Source organism: Melanaphis sacchari, unplaced genomic scaffold (assembly GCF_002803265.2).
Source record: "Melanaphis sacchari strain LSU unplaced genomic scaffold, SCAv2.0 Contig80_pilon_pilon, whole genome shotgun sequence".
NCBI lineage: Eukaryota > Metazoa > Arthropoda > Insecta > Hemiptera > Aphididae > Melanaphis > Melanaphis sacchari.
In genome coordinates this window covers 1054411-1074867 of record NW_020271570.1, presented here as the reverse complement: position 1 = coordinate 1074867, position 20457 = coordinate 1054411, and the positions used below count along the sequence as shown (strand labels likewise).

At 26.5% G+C, this 20457-nt stretch overlaps 1 protein-coding gene across 1 annotated transcript in view; it reads left to right on the top strand.

The window, feature by feature from the left end:
• Positions 1-599: 599 nt before the first annotated feature.
• The window catches only part of LOC112602014 (thyrostimulin alpha-2 subunit), a 44990-nt gene continuing 25132 nt past the window's right edge, over positions 600-20457 (top strand). The window contains exon 1 of the mRNA XM_025349929.1: positions 600-729. The gene's annotated coding sequence lies outside the window, so the exon portion shown is untranslated. The remainder of the gene's footprint in view (positions 730-20457) is intronic.

Below are 20457 nucleotides of genomic sequence, written 5' to 3'. Positions count from 1 at the left end.
TTCCCATTTTTTGACGATTTTAGAACATTTTTCACAATTTGTTTATAAAATGAACGAAAATTGTTGCGATTAACAAGATACTTTCGACGAATTGTCAACGTTACAGATAATAAATCATGATATAAAACACGACAAATTATCGTCAATAACAAATATTTCATCATAGATAAGGCCTTTCCGTTAATGATTAAAAAAAAAACAGAAGATCATTCAACTAAACAAGTAATAATGTACAATAAGCTACTAAAAAAAATTCATTTCTGTAGTATTATTTTCAAAAATTTTCGAATTTTTAAGCTAAGTATGATGAATAAATTTAAACGCGTTTTTTGAGTTTTTCGAGTTATTTTTGTATTTTTTGAAATTTTTTAGGGCATTAAAATCCTAGCCCTATATTTTACTATAATTATTACTGTGATGATATTATTATTGTGGGCGACGAGTGCAGGGTACAGCGTGCGATCGTCTCGCCAGGCGGCGCGGAAGAATGAAAAAAAAACCACCACCCGATGACCGGAGGGGTGGGCGCGGATGGCGCGAGGACCGTCCGCACGCCGCGCGTTCGCCACGGGGCCGTTCAGTGCCGTGTTCAGCGCGGGGGGAACGAACGCCAGTCAGTGTGTCGCTGGTACAGCAGTCGTCGTCGTCGTAGTCTAACGAACACGTGGCACCTCGTTCGTCAATCGAAAAATCGTCGGCCGGTAAGTGGTCGTCGGACACGCGCGAAAGGTGAGTGACAATTTCGTCGTTAAACGCCCCCCCCCCCCACAATCGGTGTGACGCGATATCGTGTGATAAATTGATCACACGTCTTCGTAATTATCGTTTTTATTTTTTATTTTTTTTTTTATCACGGATACGCCTATTGCATTGTGGTATGTGCAACGGGGCCGGTTCGGATGTCCGCGTCAGAAATACGCGACTTCTCGCCACCTGTTGCGACGTCAACAGGCATTACAAAAATCGCGTTGTAGCGACAGTATTTTTCGTCGCCGTTAGTATTTTAACCCAACCTTTTAGTCGTTGTTGTTGTTCTCGACAGTACAATAATATGTTATACGGTTGTATCGTTCATATATGTATGTACTTCGTAAATAAACCATATTATATATATTGTAAAGCTTTCGTCTATACATATCGTTCTAATAAAACAATAGCGTGACATGCCGATATCGCGTACGACGTCGCGTGGCCGACTGCGGTCCACAAAACATGATCGTGTTATACTTAGCAACAATACGACCGGACACCGTAGTTTTTAGACGTCACGAAATCATTTAAATAGTAGAATGGAAAATAGATATTTACCGACCGGTCGATTTGTACACGACGCCGATGAATTATTATTACTGAGCGATCATAATAGTATAATTTTAATATATATATATATATATGCATAATATACAATTTTATACGACAGTGTTTTCAGTGCACCTATACTACGCTACCACCTACGCGTCACTCCGTAAGTTTTTGTCCATTGGTTGGTGGGCGGAGCGGAACGCTGTGGGAGACCCGTGCCGGAGCGAGGCCGCCGCCACCCCGCGCTTATGCGCTCTAAAATTTATCACGCGAAACCTCGAACATTATAATAATTAGGTTTATGGGTTCCACCTCGATTACGGTTAACCGAGCGTCGCCGGTTGTCTGACGCATTCAACAATCATATTATATACCGCGTTTCTATTTACAACGTCATTGGACTACCTAGGGCTCTTGTGCGGACACTGTTTTGTGCCAAACAGAGTAGGACCCTTGAATTCGGCTGGTCGAAAAAATTGCAACCGATTAGAATCAATTTCGGAGGCCCATATCGTATCATATAACATCATTAATTTGTGTATACACATACCACGACTCGTCGGGATAGTAGTTTTTCTAAACCTGACTTTTTCTGTTGTTCACGGTGACTGAGACACTCTTGTCGCTCAGATACAAAGGAACGTGAATGAGCATTGTAGAACTGAAAAAGCAAACGGGGAAATTAATGGAATAAATCCATCGACAGATACAGACGACGGTGATTATGTGTAGGCTAATTCATAAAAAGTGTTTTTAATCAATTTCCAACACAAGTCTACGTACCTACGAACGTGCATATTACTGATTTTATTCTATATAGTTGAGTTTTGAACGGTCAAGTGGATACTAGCAGTAATCTCTACATGACTTTTTTAATTATTTTAATATATAATTATTAACTAACTGCTCCTCAACTGGAAATAGACATTAATATCGACAGTCACTTGGTTTCACTTATGAAGGAGGCGTATTGCAATATTATAATACGGATATCATCTTACCGAACTGTTCTTGTATCGTACGTGTAGTTGGATACTTATATTTTTCGTATACGAATAGATTTAAGCATTTAAAAGAAATGGTTGGGATTGAATGAACAGATCAACACGATAAATTCATGACTCAACAGTAACAAAAACTTTTTATAGATAGATCTATTTTTTTCTCCAACAAGCTTGTTTGGTTGCTGTTAACCCATATTACTATGAGTATCTCAATTATAATATTAGGTTGCGTGATCAAATAATATAACACGCGTTTACAGTCTGTTGAGTAATTGTATTACTGGGAACAAAAATAAAATAATTTCTACAGCTTAAAAAACTAGATAAATTTTAGTAGATGTCTAAGTTTTTATCTAAAATAGATAAATTTATAAATTTTAGATTTAAATTTAGACAAAATAATAGATAATTAATATTTTTATTTAGATAAATATCTAGATGAGTTTCAACACTGGCATTTACTATTTAGTATAGATAATAGCATGGATTACTGATTACAATAATTTTGTAATATAACTATATAATAATTTGAATGTGACATAAGATTGAGTTACATCAAAGACTGATTAAATAGTATAATAACGTTTTGTAAATGACGATTGTCTTAACGTGCATAGTAAATCCTTATTAGTATGCCACCATTTACGTAACATATTAAATATTAATACCTTTAGTGCATATTATAACAATTGAAAAGTAACGATAGGTACCTAACATTATTGAGAAAGGATTAATGATATATGTGGAAGCACGTGCTTACAATATTATTTAACCATAATAATTATATCAATTATTTATTACAATACGAATAGTTAGTCGTGTTACGGTTAGGTCTAAATGTTGTTTCCGTTAATTCGTTATGAATGAAATTGAATTTGAATCAAGATTTAAGATCTGTGTCATTTGGATTAAATAAATTTTTCTAGTATTGCTATTACAGTTTGATTTCGGTGTTGAAGCTTTTATTATAAAAACATCGTTTACGATATTGTATTTTTATTTACCATTCCCTTGGTAATTATTATGTTATCGTCGTTTGCGGTAATTTTAAATTAACGTTGTTGTCGGAACTAATAAATCAATTTCCATTAAATTTTTTTTTTTTTTAATAAAAATTGTATTATGATGTTTTTGCCTCTTCACCATCAACTATTAGTGTATTAGCAGGACGTATTATTATTGTTATTGTATGCTGTGGTCTTAAAACGTATGGCGGCGCATTGGTTATGCAAAATTATTACATGCGTGTCTAGCGTTAGCAATTATTGCAGCGGTCCGTAAAAAATATTATCGATATTTTTGCTTGTCTTTTATTTTAATATGATAACTTGTTAAGTTTTTATCATTGAAATTTGATACAATTAATCTATAATCCAGGGGCGGCCAAACAGTCGATCGCGATCGACCGGTCGATCGCAAACGATTTTAAAGTCGATCGTGCTAAAATTTATTTTTAGGCTGCGCACACGAAAATTAATTATGGTGGTATAGTAACTTAATAATAATAAAAACTTTTTTATTGAAGTCGATCCTCAAATGTGAAGTATATTTTTAGTAGATCGCGGCCGAAAAAAGTTTGACCGTCCCTGATACTATAATCGATTGTTATTAATAAAACTGTTAGATAATAGGTTTTTTAAGTTTTTTTGGTAATTTATTGTGTGCTCATTAGACTGTAACAACCTGCTGTTTCTCTACGTTTTGTCGTTTTAATTTCGGCTGGTTCAAGTACGTATTGTATATTAATCAAATTTTTTTTGTATGGCATATGTTTAAGACCTAGTGCGTATTTATGTACAAGAAAACTATTTTTGGTGTCTAAAAATATACAGTTTAGCCATTTAGAATGTAATACAACATCTAAAATAAATTTAACTACTACGTAATAATTCTTTAGAGTTATTGTTAATTTAAAATTAGTGATAATTTTCAGTAAATTTTGTAGTGATCTAATGGCTCGTTCAATATCGGGCATGGAAACATATTATACGGTTGTACTTAAACTTCAAACCGAGATTTTTTGTTGGACAGTCATCATGTAAGCTATATCATTTATTTAGAAAAACATAACGTTATTTAAGTTTTTTTTTTATAAAATGTACAATATACAATATACATACATAACTTGGTTTATTGAAACTACGAGTGATCCATCAGATTGTTAGTCTTAGGGACACTGTATATTCATTTTGTATACTGTCATTCGTCAATATTTATAAGAACAGCAATAATAGTTTTTTTTTGTAAAATATCAATGAATAACCAATAAGTGTACGAGTATTTATTATAATTTAACATTTACCTGTAATTTAAGGTTATAAAAATATTTGGAATGATGTTTTAAGTAGATATAATTAAAAACTTAAGATATTAAAGATAAATACATTTAAAGTAAAAATTAATAACAGCAAATTATAAAATTTTCAATAAATGTATCATTTTTTTTCGAGTGAAAATTGATTTCCAGCTAGTTGTTGACCTAATTAAAAATATTTTTAAATATTTATTATTTATATAAGTTTGTATTGATCCATTATTTTTTACAAGGTTAAGTCATATAATTTAGTTATTGAATTATTTTATACATGATGTACTTCGTTATTAAACTTTATTCAATATTATAGCAGTTGAAACACTTTTAACTGAATTAATCAATACTTATAAGTTATAGTGTCATAATATGGATAGAAGTATTTATCTATGTCAGTTTCAGGTAAAATACATTTATGATTTTCTATGATATAATTTGTGAAAAGATTTTCTTTTTAACATAATGTTTACTTTTTGATTAAGTCGATATTTTATCTTATTTTCCATAAATATCTACAGGCAATAAATTGTATACGAGTACAGATTACAGACTTGTATCATTATTATTGTTATTATTATATTTAATTTGAATAGTATATGTTAACCTAATGTAAGCTAATAATCTTAGTAGTTAAAAAAATATAAATATTATATTGAATGAAAAGATTTAAAAATAACAAGGTTATTCAGCATACGACTGAATCACGTACAAATGAATTATTGAGACCGGAACTTTTATGTTTTCAAATAACTTCTGAGTAGTATACTTTATCAATCCGATTTTTATCGCTTTATTTATGAATAACCATATAAAATTATTTTATTTTATTGTTGTTTGGATTAAAGCCAATTTAAAGTAGATGAATATCTTATTTGGATTAATTTATTTTTTGTACTATGTATTTATCGTTTACAATCAGATAAATGTTGTTCGGAGAAACATTAGAAAATGTATATTTTATAGCTACCATTCATATTTATATAATATAAATTACGCAACATGCATATTGCAATTTGTTTGAAAAACTTATGAAATCAGTTTATCTGTGGCATGTTGCCGGATTAAAGGTTTCTTAGTATTATGAATACTATCTTGTCCGTAAGTGTTCATCAAAAAGTGTTCTACGATCCCATATGGAATGAATTCTTTTTGGTTTTTCAACGATCTTAGTACAATGAGTTTGCTCAGAAAATTTTCGATTAAGAATCTGAGGACGTGGTACTTAAAAACATTTTGAGGATATTCAAAAAGTTAAAATATTTACTATAGACATTTGAAATGTTCATTTTATTTTCTTAATTTTAGTTTTTGAAAAATGCTTTTGTTCGGAAAAATACCTTGATAATTCAATAAAAATTCCACAAGTATTCTTCTTATAGATATTATTTGCAATTGAAAATTTATAACATGTGCAATTTTTGTTAAAACTAAGGTTTGAAAATTTAAAACAAAATTTCTCATAAATAGTTCATAATTAAACAAAAAAAAATATATAAAGATAATTTTTTTTCTTATGAAATTTTAAGCTTAAATTTGGATGAAATTGTATGTTTAAAACATGAATAACGATATTCATTATTTTGTTATAGATAATCCAAATATATTATTCATGATGATATAGAAATTTTACGTAGGTGTAAAATTATATTTTCATTACGTTTTAAAATACAATGTTTTCCATAAAAAATAATCAATCTACTGTATTACGAATAGTAAAATCAATCACTTCAATAACAATATCAACAAATATAACATGAAATATACTTCGTGATATATGCTGATAGACTATCTCCGCTCAGAATTGCTTTTCGTAAACATTCAATTTATCATTGAATTCAAATCTATCACTGTGATCCACTTGCACTTACTGTATAGCCGAGGGGTACTCACTTGACTATTTTTTTTTTTATTAAATCTCTTGTTTGTTTATTATCTAAACAAATACAATAAATATGCTTAAATTATTAATTTTTTCATCTATGTTTGTATATTTAATAGTTTTTATAATTTAAAGGTACGTTGAACAAAACAAATAAGAAAATTATTAGTACGTACGTAACATTAAAAAAAGATTACCACCCTTAATCAAGGGCTGAGAGTTAAAAAATTAATATTTGTAAACAATTATTATTGAATTTTTCAACAGCAATAACTGTCCAATGTACAGTGTCTATGTATCTAAGGTTCTCATTAACAATATCTTTAAAGTCTATAAACTATATTAAAAATTAAAGTCTTAATGAGAAATCGTTGGGTGGTGATCGTATATAGTAATGTTCAACCTAACTTAACTTAAGAGCAAAATATTTGACATATATATTTAGTACCCTCTACCAAAAAGTAATTAAAACAATGTACATTTCGTGTATTATGCTGTACGGTTATCTAAATAATGCCATCCAGGATAAAAAAAAACTCTTTTTGGCACCTATGTTAGTCATCTAGTCCCGATGCTCAAACTAAAAGATGATATTAGATGTTGGAAAGACGCTTTATACTCGTTGAACATATTTTGAGAAGTTAAATGTATAGTTTTAACATTAATTTATTATGTATTTTGAATATTTGATTCAGCACTTATTAATATTGATACCCATGCACAACTAAACGTGATGAATATCAGAGCATTAATATTAATGTTTTTAATTAATAATTGTCACTAAGAAATTACAATATCAGTTTCAAATTTCGAAATAATTTCTTCATGGTGAATATATTTCATAGAGCAACACATTTTTTAGTCATAACTAAGATTTATTTGCGTCCGACCGTTAGAAATACGACCTGTTTGTAATAAGAAACTAGTAATTAGACTCACTCGTCATTAGTATAATGAAATTTAATTTTTATATCTAATTAAGGAATAAAATATGTTTCTTTATGTTTTAATGTTTTAGACAAGCAAAATAATAATTGCAAAGATTATGACAATTATCCATACTTGGCTAATAGTTGTATTCCTTTTTTTAGTTTAAAATAATATCTTATAGAAATATATTGAAAAAAAAACTAGTAAATATCTGTTAATTAATATTATATAGTATTTTATTGTTAACGAAAATCTTTAATTAACTAAGATACATTTTTTTATAAGCTGATCATTTTTTTTATAATAACAAGAAAATAAATTTAAAAATACTATTAAAAATCGGTACAAAATATAAGGATGGGGATTGGACATTTCACTTGTTTCGCTTGCTTAGACACAAAACTTATAAATTTACATTTGTATAAATAATATATCATTATATTAGAAAAACAAGAAATTTGTCAAAATGTTTTATAGTTTTTGGCTTTTGGTAATTTTCATCACGTTTAAGAAAACTACTGAACAAATACATTTAAGTATACTATCATCTAAAAATATCAACTAGACTTTATTTTCATTTGATGAGTAGGGGATTTTAGTTATTTTCTACGAATTTTTTATGATAAAATCCCAAAATCAATTTTGTGGAAAACAGGTGTTCGTGGACGTGGGTAGTTAAAAAAAGTATTATTAAAAATCTAAAAGAAAAAAATGAAACTCTTAAAAATATTATTTTTGTTTATTGTATCTATATTAAGTACTAACACTTTAATCTAATAATAATATTTAAATATAACAATTAATTAAAACATATGTTATTAAAATAAAAAAAATCAATAGTTATTCTTTTATTATTAGGTCCGGAAATTAGAGTATATAGGTAATAGCTCTAAGAACTTTATCATTTATAAATTGGTCTATGTATAAATATATAATTATTAATCGTTAACAATTTAGATTTTTAACAATTTGAGTATCTACAATAATTTTTTTTTAATTTTAATATTTATATATTACAATTTATAGTCATCCCCCATACTTATAAATATGAAAAAAATTGATATTAATAAGATTATTAATTACATCCAACCACCCGTATCATTAACAGAAAACTGAGAGGGGGAGATTTTTATTCAAGTTTAAAATTTAAACAAAAACAAAAAACAGCTATACTAATTATTTATGATGGAATAATATTTACACTAAATTATTTAAAGTAGGTAGTTCAAAAAGTATTTATATTTTAATTTTTAAAATAATTTGACAATATTGGCAATAAAGAATTTTCAAAAACCAATCAACAAATAATTTTTGTTGTTTGTATAACATGAATATTAATGGCGAAGAAAGAAAAAATATATTCGAGTGGATGAAATTAAAAAGTGAAAAATATAGTTCACCGATGGTTTTCCTTAGTAATAATTATTGTAACGATGTGATCAAAAGAAAAACATTAAGTGTATGACGAGAAAAGTTTATTGTTTAAAAACAACATGAATGACGTTATTAATTTTTTAGAATTTAATCTTGGAGAAAAAAAGTATGGTATGTTATTTTGTTGATTCGTTATTATTATAATAAGTATGGAAATATTATATAATATAAAGTGGAATAATAATAAAAAAAAAAGATGGCTTTAACTCATATAATATAGATACTTTGTTATTTGAAATATTAAATTGTGTCGTTTTATAATTTAACTTTTTATAGAAAATAAAATGGAATAGAACAAAAATAAAAAAATAGGGTGAACCTTAGACAGCGCGGTACTATATAGGTATAATGAATTTAAAATTGTTGACTCTATATATATTTTTGAACTATATGCATGGTTAGGTACTATAAAATCTCTGTTCACATAGAAATTATTTATAATTTAATAAAAATCACGCCTATGAAAATGTAAGTACTGTTCTCTCTCACATATCTGTGTACACAGGTTGTATGCTTTTAGCGCAACATCTTAGTTTTTTCTTTCATAACACACCTTATAATGCTTATTTAAATTATCAACGCTAAATCCGTTGAAGTACAACATTTATTTTTATGTAATATGAACGACGTATGTGTTGGTTCCGACGAAACTTCTAATCTATCATGTTCTTGACGTGTAATCCATGTTTAGCTCTGACGTATCGGTACTAAATAATATGATTGTAATTAAAAACTGGAAAAAAGACCTTACCTTCGTTTAAATTCATAAAAATATTTTTGTGTGTTTATGTTCAGACGCATTGGTACGTGTGATATTTCAGTGTTTTGATTAAGACGAAAATTGTATGTAAAAAAAAGCATAAATTATAGAAAAAAAACAGTGATCTATATAATTATAAATAAATGCATATTTCAATATTATGATAGATAATAATAAGTAGTGTTGGGTTATTTTGTATTTTTTTTAATTGTAATTAAATTTTGTTAGGTATTCGTTGCTTAGAGTTAAAAATAATAAAGTTACGTTAATCGTTACTCGAATAAAACTTTAATTGAGTTTCATTACTCGTTACTAAAATTAGGATGTAAAAAAGAGAAAAAGTGCATTTTGAGGAGAGTTAATTAAATAAAGTACAGAAAAAGTAATTATTTTATTTAAAAGTTTGACGACTTAATTATGATATTTTAAATGTTAAATAGGTATCCATTTTAGACATTTTTACTATTATTATTTTTCTGAATTAATTAAATTTCTAAAAGATGATAATCGAAACGTTACAGTAATGCAATATTTTTTTTACTATGTTACTATGCTTATCACTGAATATTGATTTCGTGATAAAAGAAAATAATATTAGTAGATTATGATTCAAATCATATTGCACTTCTTATTAAAATATCACTATAACTGATGTTTACTGTATTTTGTATTATATATCATATTATTTTTCTCATTTATTGTTTTTTTTATATTTTAATGCCATAATTGTTTTTTCTAAAAATGTTGACGTCTACTTAAATAAAATATATCGAATAATGAATACCGATTTTTCGAATTAAAACTATCATTTTAAATATATACAAACTGTAACAGTGGATCGACAATACTATACTTACTATGAAATCGTTAATATATATATTAGATTAAGTCATAATTAAGTTAAGAGTTAGGTTCACATAAATGCACATTTAATTCATACTTAGTTAATGTGCATCAATTATTTAATATGATTAATGAAATAATGAAATATTGTAATCGAATTAACTTTATTGCGCATAAATTAATTTAAATATATACGCATAATTTAGTATACTAAATATCTATTTTTCTTGATCCAAAAAAAAAAAAAAAAAAAATTGTATAGCCACTTGGGCTTAGCAAGATTTAATAAACATTGCGTTAAAGTTAATTGTAATTTATTAGAGTAATACATGAGTAAGCGATTCATTAAGGAAAGTTTTGTTAACTTTTAGATGTTGTGTTTTATTTTTCGTGTGTAGTATATTGTTTCTAGTACTCGTAAAATGACTTTGTCCTCTGCAGCCAAATATAACCGAATACTCATTTCCTCAATTAAAATTGGATTGTATTTACGAAAATAGTAAACAATTTAATTTGTTTATGACGTGCTTATTTTAAATTTAAAGATTTCTTGTCTTTCATTGTACTTTAAATTCGTATAGCAATTTTTTCCTTTTTACGACCAGTGGTAATTTCATCATTACCACGATGATTAAATATAACAATTTAAAAACCCTCCGATTCCTTTTAATGATTTAATTAATGAGCGTAATACAATTGCTAAATTGTTTTGATGGGGGAAAAAAAACATTTGATATAATGCTGGAACAGTTCTATAAACAAATGCACAACTTTTTTTTTCTTTATTATAAATACACAATCTGTACCCGCGGAACAATAAGAGTAAGAGTATGAGGCATAACTAAATAAATAAAATTGACGCTTAGGTACGCACCAATTGTATATTGGTAAATAATACAATATGTGATAAAATGTATTATACATGCTACAAGTCACCCTATGCATAAACATTTCACATAATGTTATAATAGAAGCGATCGTCTTGCAAAAATGAATCAAATAATTGTACAATTTGACAGCTTAAAAAAAGTCAGCAAAGAGGTGCAAAGTGGTGTTGTGTGAAATAAAATAAAATGAAACGACTGAATGCAAAACATGACATGTTTATATTGGAAATAAACGAATGCCAAAAAATAAAACATCAATATTAATAATGTCAAATTATGTGTAAGCAAGAAAACAGTGGGTGTAAACACAAATATATTTTGTTTTAGAAGCATGAAAATATGATTTGTAGTATATTATTAACTAATCGTTTTTGGTCGGTTGTTCGAGAGCTGAAATATATTTTATTAAATCTATACAATATTTTATACAATCTATATTCCATACTATATTTACGTGTGAATGAATCTTGAGATATATGATTATAAGTTTTAGGTTTAAAAAACAGATGCCTATACATACTTAATTATGTATGGTTTATGACTTGTTATAATAAATATAATATGAAGATATAATATTAGGTATATGATTACAAGCCAATATCAAAACATTTTTATTAGTTGAGACTGACAGTTCAACTGACATTAAATTACCATTTTTTTAATGTATTTATTTATTTTACATAATATACAAAAAAGCATCGGGCAAACGATGGGAAATAGATTAAATTCACCGTAGGTGGATTGCTCAGTCAGTCATCGATTCTTACCGAGTGATGACTGCGAAACCTAGTCAATCAATTACTATTGTTGGAATGTATTATTTATTTTACGCATACTGAAAAGCACCGGGCAAGCTACAGGACAAGATATTACACCTGTTGATGACCGACCCCTAGACACTCAAATTCGGCTTTCATAGAATTTTATGCATTCAACCAAATGGTTGGAACCAACGTAGCAAACATTGTTATTACACAACTAAACTTTTGACTACTAGACTTTTTTACTACAAGTTCGTCTCAAGTCGTGTCTTCTATCGTGAGTTTTACCAGTTCTAATAATTAATAATTTAAAACAATAAAAAATAGAGTGTTATATTTTGTTGAATACCTTTAAATGTATTTTGATTATAAGGAAATAATTGCTTGTTTCAACTTAAAATTTACATATACAAATACGACCATATCACGTATTACAACAAATTATGATATTGTTATATTAAATTTGACATTTAAACGATTTTTGATATTTTAACTAATGTTTTTGATGTACATTTTAAACTTTAATTGATAAAATTCAATACAAGCTTATTTTTTAGTTCTCTTTATACAAAGTCAGTGCGCAATTATTATTGCGATTTGTATCTCGAATAAAATTTTGTTAAATATTTATACTGTCTATTATACAGAGTGCTGAGAGGTGAGTGAAGCGAGATGTTAAACTTAAAACTCGGTAGTATCAGCTTTCCATGACTATTTAATATTTATGCGTTTCTGTATTCATTCAATCCGTAGAATGTAGACAAAATGTAATTTAAGTATGACAAATGTATAAAAACATTTCTATTACTTCTCTTATTCTTTGCACTCGTGTTACATAAAATTATTTATTTTGAATTTGTTTTAAATAATAAAATTATTCTAACGTACACAGTATTCAGAATGTGTTAGGTCTTTATTTTTGTTGCAAAATTTACTCGTTAGGTAGGGATTTTGTTTGATAAAATAAAATATTCAATATGCTGACTCATTATTTTCGTATTTCCATTGAGCTCACTGTAAGTGTTAACATAAACATTTTTAAATTCCTCTCTTAAAACTTTCCTGCTTTAATTGGCTGTTTTAATACATCTAAATATATAATAGTATTATTTAGTTGAGAATATTTTTGTTATCAACTTTAATTAAAAATGAAATAAATCGTTATAGACAGTGTTTAGTTATTGCAACAAACGGAAGAAAATTCAAACTTGAATAATATATAATATTAGCATGTTGGTATAATATAAAATGAAAATAATATGACAAAATTATAGCCATGATAGAACGCATGATTTAAAAAATATATTTTCAAATAATTGTAAGATAAGTATGGTTTATCGTTACAAAAATGTTTGCTTGAGATTTTAGAAATTTCATAAAATTGTGGTAAAATCAGGTTTGAATAAAAACAGATAAATATTTATTTTCGGTTAAAATAATTTCAGCCATTTTGAATTTTTTGAACTTTCTGTACATCATAAATCGTAATATAAATAGTTATATTGTATATTTCTTATATTGTCGATCGAACAAGTGGGCCACGCCTCCCACCAAAAGTCATTTTTATTTATAGTCTTTATGTATACATAATAAATATTGTATGCATACGCATTGAATTAAAAGTAAATAAAACTGTCCCAATGGATTAAGTGTGTATACCGACATTCCGTAGGTGTACACGGCCCTATAATTGTATCCCATTTGACATATTTTGTTGGAGTGAAATTCGATGAATTGTTATTTTCATGACAGAATTTCGTCAAATATCGTACACAAACTTAGATAAATACGAAATAGAAACGATCGTTCAAACAAAAAGTTTGTGGTTGAAGTCATGGGTTTTTTTTTATCATTATATCATATATTTAATATTTATTCATGATGATTCACCAAGTATGCTAGTGTATACATCAAGAATACTCTCTTCACTCTTCAATAATGCAGGTATTCAAAATTTTATTTTTAGAATTTTTTAAATATACACTTAATATTCATATTTTAAAATTTTTAAGATTTTTCGTATTACTTTGGAAGTTTTTTATGGAGATACAAACCTCTATTATTATTTATTGAAGACCCCGCTTTTTTATTGTAAATTATTTTTACGTATTAAAATCAAAATTTGAGCAAGTGGTTGGTTTTTGAGTTATTTAACCATTTAAATTTGTGTACTAAGGATGATAATAGGTCTGTGTAAATGGGTTTGGAATATGGGGCTTTGGCAATTTGAAATTTTTAGTAATTGTTATATAATTAAATAGCGATACCTATTTTATTTCGTTTCCATTTTACTTAATGTCCTGTATTACAATATTATAGGTATAATATCCAATTCGAATGATTTTCTAGCGAATATTATCGTGTCGACGAACTTGAATGTCGATGGACTATTTCGGAAATCGCCAACCTTATAATAGAATAAATTATACTCGTATGCAATTACAGAAATAATGGTAGTCGGGTCCCGTGTTGCTTCCGTTATCAAATAAAAACATACTGTACGGATATGTCTGTAATTTTATATTATTTACTTTGTAAAAACGCCAAATATCGATGCAATAGAGCACATTAGAATAATTTGTTTTACATAATTTAACCGGCAAACGGTTATCAGTTATGACCATTGAATATCGGTTATCTCATTGGGGAAAATAAAACCGTACGATAAAAATCCTTAGACCAATCCTCGTATTCATCCGGATAATATTGTGATTGAGCTATTTGCTTGCTGTCGTCTGTATTATATATTATAACCCGTGCGGTGATGAGACTTTCTGGGATTCCAATCGTAGTGAACATCGAGTTATACTCGTAAAATTTGTAAAAAAAATGAAACAAACCTAACGCTGACTTCGGTTGTAATAGATACGGAGTGTTTTTATTGTTATATAATGTTGTTGAAAAATGAAATTTGCTTGCACAATAATAGCTTACAACGTACGATTATTTGCTTTGATTAAAAAATTATAAATAAAACGATACGATGGCTAAAATACATTTTTAACTGATTAAACAAAAGTTAGTTTTCAATAACAAACCATTTAGCAGCGTTTATTATGCCTTGATTTCTAAGAGTTTTATAAAGAATGTTATATTGTTTTGTTTCTGCTTCCTCGTAATATTGTGAAAAAGTCACTTAATAACTTTCAATAGAACTCCCACAATATTTATAAAACTGTGTGTGTTTATATATATGTAAATATATAAAAATTTAGTAAATAACAAATAAATATTTAAGAAAACATTAGGAATGAAATTATTAATGGACTACAGTCATTAATTTTAACTTTGTTTGTGCTTTGGATTACTTTCTATATTGTTACATTATATTTCCCTTCATAAAAAAATACGGGAGCTTAAAATAATAAAAGATCTTAAAATTTTATTTTCATTTCTTTTGAAAATAATTATTAAAAGTATTTAACGCTAATAAGGTATTTAGATAAATTAATAATGAATACATAATCCGCATCAAAGTATTCGTAAAATGTTAAAATATATCAGTTCTATTTGTTATTATGTTTTAATAATTGATTTATCTAAATTATAAGATACCATAAGGTTGTAACCATCTCTAAAAAATTATACCGGACTGCATAAACATTGTTTTCTGTAACTAAAAATTGATAATCTAGTTAGTTCCCGATATTTTATAAGACAAACATTATCCAAATTAGTTCCCGATATTTTAAAATAGTTGTGAAATTCAAAATGTGACGTTGTATAGAAAATTTGAAATTTTTTTTTATTTGGTTGATATTTTAAAAGACATGTCAATTAAACTTGCATTAAATATTAAATTCAAATTAAAAAAAATTTACTTTGAGAAAGAAATGGATACATTTTAACAAAATTAAATTTTTAAATTAGTACCTATTCATAAAAAATATTTGTTTTAAATTATTTATTGTACCATGATAATAATTAATTGACAAATGATTTATAATGACGTTACATTATAGGTGTTATTTATATTATTTTTCAAATAATTATATATAAAAAAAAAAAGATAATATTAAAATGGCAATGAACAAATTGTAAATAAAAATAATCTGGTAACCTATTCGGATATATTCTTTGTAACAATCTGGGAACCAATCACGGAGATTTCAAAACTTATTAGGATATTATATCAAAGCTAGAGGTAGTTGGTTTTAATTTTTGATCGATTTTTGAATTTTGTTGTTGTCCTGATCAATTTCATTCACTCACCCTGGTTTAATAAATGATTGGAAAAAAAGGTTCAAGAAGTTACGATCTATTAAAAATTTTGTCATGTTCGATCTATTGGACACTCCGAGATATTTTGGGATAAAATAATGAAACATATTTTTCAAATGAAAAAAATATAATAAATCGAAATAATATAAACTTTTTTGATTATTATAAATACTGTTCAAATGTCTAATAAAATGCCTAGTAGTATATTTTTAAAATTAATCAAAAATAATATTTTTTTTGTGATTTTTGGATTCTTTTTTAACACATTAAGTAATTATCATCAAGTATAAAACGGAAAATATTGCTTTATTTTTCGATAGACGGAGCTTTTAGACTGTTAATAAAAAAAACCTGTGTCAAGTGCATTACTAAAATAATAGATAAAAAATTGATATACATTTTAAAAGCATTAATCATTATGGATGTATAATAAAGAATTATCAAATAATCTATTATGGAACTAAATTATGTTGTGTTATTTCGCGCTGTTAACACGTTGAAACAATAATAATTACAAAACGAGCGCTTTTGACATTTTCGTATTGTAAAATCTTCGCAGTATATTATAATTCATTTAATTCGAAAGTTAGATAATTTAATTTAAAAACTCGGTACCTATCGGTAACTGCTTTCATGTAATGTTTTTGTCGACTTTTTTTTTCATTCGATACGAAAAAAAAAATCATGTCTGGAATTTTTGAACATAATTTTAACATCTTGCAAAATTGCTTTAAACGAGTATATAATGTTATGGAAATTATACAGACGTGATTACGTGAAAGTAGTCTAGACATGATTATTGATAAATATTTTTTTACATTAGACCGAACACGAAAGTAATTTGGATTTCATTCTACACGAAATATTCATTAAACTTGTAACTATTATTCGTCTAAATTGAATAGTTTTAACAATCCGTTTTGTTCGTATCATCTCGCTTATTAAGAAAAGTTTTTAAATAATATGTTTAAAAATGACATATTTAGCGGAATAAATAAAAATTCATAGTTATTTCACTTGGAAATCGTATCAAATGATTTGTCAGTAGACAATTTTGGGAAAACGTATTGTATTTAATTATACGTATTGAATTACATGTCAATATTATTTTTGTACGTATTTTTCTGTATCGTTCGCATTTCCGTGTTCATGGTTTTTTTCCTATAAAATCGTATACAATCACAATGTATTATGTCTCAATCTTTCAAAAGTTAAATGATATAAAATATTAATTGTTTTTTACAAGAACAATTTATTTATTTTCATTTCAATATTATGAACTTGCAATGTTTTAATACTTCCAAAAGTAAAATTAATTTAGATTTTAATTATTTATTGTTAATTCAAACATTTTTTTTTTCAGTTTCAGAATTCGCAAAATTGTGAAAATGTAAAAGTTTTAATTATTTTAGACGTATAATATTTTTGTTGGCATATAATGATTATGTTTTATTAATATTTGTAGGAAAATATTATAACACACAATTCAAATATTTTTCATTGCATTACTTTAGACGAACATTTTTTTGTTAAGGGTTGAAATGGGGGTGTAGACAAACGTAATATGAAGTTAACATAATAAATATTTTGGTATTTTATATATATTTTTAATTTAATAAGTATTATTTTAATTGATTTACAATTTTATCATGTTATTTTTGGATAATTAAAATTCCTTTATGCTATATAATATATTTTATAGAAAAATTTCAATTGTAGAGATTCAAATATTTTAAGTTTATATATAATTTGTATAATAAATTAAATTAATTTAACAAAACAATTTTTTGCCAAAAAATTCGTTAAATCAGTTTTTAATAATTAAAATGTATTAAGCTTACAATAAATGATATTATATAATAGATTAAATTATTTAACTTCTACAGAAATTAAAAATACATCTACTGTAATTTGTAAATGTATATAAGTCATGTTTGATGAATAATATTACAAGAAGTAATATATTTTCTTGGAATGTCGAGTTTGAGCATACTTAATTTAGTAATTCGAGATTTATAGTTTATTTTTTTAAAAATTTATTTGAATATATACAATCTGTAATAGTAGTTACAATAAGCATGTACATTTAGCAGTGAAATTGTGAGGGGAGTAGCTACCCAGCAGTAACACTCGATATGATTATGATTTATAGTTAAATTTAATTTTCGCGTAATTTTCAGAAAACTATGAATCCGTTTATTATTGTTAAAATTTTACACTTTTTGAACATTCATTGATATATTATTATTATTATTATTATTATAATTCTGCACAACTGTATAGTTGCGTCATCATGTTTCGGAAAAAAGTTGTCATGTTTTATATTTTCACAACAAATTCATTATGTTACAATTAAAATAACACCTCCACTAACCTGTTGCGTACCTATCCGAATAATCGCATATTTTGCAGGTCTTCATGACTGTATAATTTTCACAAACATATTTTTTGTATTGTTTCCGAGGCCATAAACTAGCAGTAAATGTGAAGGAAAATAAGGGGTAAGAGTAAAACCACTATAGAATTTTTTTTCAATAATTATTACACATCATTTGTGTATTGTCCATATTATATATCGTCAAAGCTTCTTTTTTTTTCCATTACATCTGTTCTGTGAGATGTTTTTTTGAGTTTAATTTTTCGAAAAAAAAAAATGTTTAAATGATACACTAGTAATATATACCAATATATGATATTTATGAGAGATTTGTATTATGTGAGATTTTATTGCTAGTAAATATGTCCAACTTATAATAAATATTGCAATCGTATAAACAGTTATTATAGAATATTAGAATTATATAAAAAAAACTACAGTCCTTATTGCCTCACTGGTATTTGTAACTACTGTAAGACCAATATATCTATTTTATAATTTTGTAGTGCGCATCTTTTTTGTGTTAAATAATCAATAACGTGACACTTAATACGAGAAACCTATTTGTATTGAGTTGATCCATGATAAAAAAAAAATAAAATTCATATTTAACAAGTTCTGTGCTATGAATTTATCCTATCATACCTAAAAATAGTTGTATTTTTTTGTTCAGAATGAAGTTTTTGCTTTATGGTTATTTACATGTATAAATTTAAATTTATTTGTCTTTGTTCTTATATTTTTCTGCATCCATGGTAGTAAAATATGAATATAATAGTCGTCCGCCTCTACAGTTTGTAGTCGGTTATGGGACTTTTGTTATTGGAATAATAACATCAAGAAATAAGAATGAAAAATACAGCTTCACAATAAAATCTTTGAACCCTATCTATTGCATAGAATGTAGAGTCCAATATAAAAGACCAGTAACTCTACTATAAATAGTAGAGATAATATAATGTTTTGAACTATCGTATATTGTAGGTATATATATTTAAACAAAATATTGACAGATAAATTTTCGGAAAAATTGTTGATGTTATACCTGATCAATAAGAATTTAAATAAGTCTTTTCTTCCCTACCAAATGTAAAAATGTGTGTTTCACATTTTTTTAATTGTTTTTTTTTTTTAAAGTTTATCTAACTTTGTGCTATGGCATAAAATAATAATAATTTTTTTTTAAATTCTGGTTTAAATAATAATAAATCATGTTATCATAATGATATTGAAATATTAATACTTGTATAAGTAGAATAATTATGATTACAATGGAGTTTTACTATACAATAGAACAAATATTGTGTTTTACTTCTCATCAGAATCTTTAATTTATTAATAATAATTATTAAGCTATTTGAATATTATGTATTAACCCACCGTTATTAAGTCAATACACGTCCATGTCGACATTGAGACGATTTTTGGATGTAAAGGATCAGCAGGTAAAATGGTCTCAAATGCCGTTAACCGTCCGTAGGTTTTTAATCATTTCGAAATTCGCGGATGGCTGCGCATTAACAATAATAGTGACGTCCCGAGCTCACTTGAAGATTCTTCAGCGACAGTTAGTTATTGCCTAGTCAATGGGGACAAAAACTCGGCGACGCTTTAGTTCTGTTTTGTTTTGTTATTTTTATTTTTAATTCGAAACTCTTTTGTGACGGTACGAAACGAACGACATTAGAACTTTTAGACGCAATCCAACGTTTGAGTGTATTTGTATACGCTGGTCTACTACTCATTTC